Source organism: Notechis scutatus, chromosome 1 (assembly GCF_049901735.1).
Source record: "Notechis scutatus isolate UNSWTSFEM ecotype Mainland chromosome 1, rNotScu1.2, whole genome shotgun sequence".
NCBI lineage: Eukaryota > Metazoa > Chordata > Lepidosauria > Squamata > Elapidae > Notechis > Notechis scutatus.
The window spans coordinates 2,061,398-2,063,116 of NC_142009.1; the positions used below are offsets into that span (position 1 = coordinate 2,061,398).

Here is a 1,719-nt window from a genome sequence, read left to right on the forward strand (position 1 = left end):
ACATAAAACAAATAAAACCTTCTTTCAATTATAAATTTAAGAGGAAAATTTATTTTCCTCTTAAATGTGTCGGTGGGTACATATATCTTGTGCACAATCTCTATAGTTATTTTCTTTTAAATTTACGTTCACACTGCATTCATTAACTTTCTATATATTTTATTATTACTATACAATCATTAGACTTTAATTTCAGTTCCATATTATCCTTTAGGGCATACCTCAATTCTTACTAATTTTTATTCATATTATGTCTTATTTAAAGGTAATCAATATTAAAGGTAATTTAAAGGTTATTTAAGACATGTCCCCCAAGTCTCAAAAGTTGCCAAGTTTGCAGACCTCTGCCCTAAATCAACTTAGAACTAAGGAGGAATTTCCTGACAATTAGAACAATTAACCAGGGGAACTACTTGCCTCCAGAAGTTGTGAATGCTGCAACGCTGGAAGCTTTTAAGAAGAGATTGGACAACCCTTTGTCTGAAGTGATGTAGGGTTTCCTGCCTAGGCAGGGGGTTGGACTAGAAGACCTCCAAGGTGCCTTCCAACTCTTGTGATTCTATTCTATTCTATTCTATTCTATTCTATTCTATTCTAATTATTCTATTCTATTCTATTCTATTCCAGACAAATGGTTGTCCAATCTCTTCTTAAAAACCTCCAGTGATGGAGCACCCACGATTTCTGGTGGCCAGCAGTTCCACTGGTTAATTGTCCTCCCTGTTAGGAAATTCCTCCTTAGTTCTAGGTTGAATCTCTCCTTGGTCAGTTTCCATCCATTATTCCTTGTCTGGCCTTCAAAGGTGCTTTGGAAAATAGCTTGACCCCTTCCTCCTTTCTGGGGCAGCCCCTCAAATATTGGAAGGCTGCTCTCCTGTCTCCCCTGGTCCTTCTCTTCCATAGACCAGCCAGGCCCAGTTCCTGCAACTGTTCTTTATATGTTTTAGCCTCCAGTCCCCTCATCATCCTGGTTGCTCTTCTCTGCACTTTTTCTAGAGTCTCAACCTCTTTTTTTTATAGTATGGTGTCCAAAACTGGATGCAGGACTCTAGATGTGGCCTTACTAAGGATAGGTAGGTAGATAGACAGACAGACAGACAGACAGACAGACAGACAGACAGATAGATGATAGATAGAGATAGATAGATAGATGTTTAGATAGTTACATGGATAGATAGATAGATAGATAGATAGATAGATAGATAGATATTGATGATAGATGTTACATAGATGATAGACATAGGTCATAGATAGATGATAGATATAGATGATAGATAGACAGACATAGATAGATAGATAGATAGATAGATAGATAGATAGATAGATAGATGATAGATGATAGACAGACATAGATAGATAGATAGATAGATAGATAGATGATAGATGATAGACAGACATAGATAGATAGATAGATAGATAGATAGATAGATGATAGATGGATAGACAGACAGATAGATAGATAGACAGATACACAGATGATAGAGAGGCAGGCAGAGACACACAGATAGAGATCATCAGAGCCACGGAAGGGGGAGGGGGGTCTTTTGGCTAGTCAGGGGAAGAAGGCGGCTCCCAGACCCTCAACTGGTGCTCCTGCCAGAAGCACCCCCCCCACCCCGAGACAAGACCACGAGTGGCTTTAGCAAGATCACAATAACAACTTTATTGTCTGTTATAATTTCACATTTGGCTAAATGAAGAGTTCCCGGCCACGTTTGG

At 38.7% G+C, this 1,719-nt stretch overlaps 1 protein-coding gene across 4 annotated transcripts in view; it reads right to left on the minus strand.

Annotated features, from left to right (window-relative positions):
• Nucleotides 1-1,638: 1,638 nt before the first annotated feature.
• The window catches only part of FLOT2 (flotillin 2), a 51,071-nt gene continuing 50,990 nt past the window's right edge, over nt 1,639-1,719 (minus strand). For all 4 annotated transcript variants that reach the window (XM_087955714.1, XM_087955717.1, XM_087955725.1 and 1 more), the window contains one exon: nt 1,639-1,719. This exon is cut by the window's right edge and continues 1,527 nt beyond it. The gene's annotated coding sequence lies outside the window, so the exon portion shown is untranslated.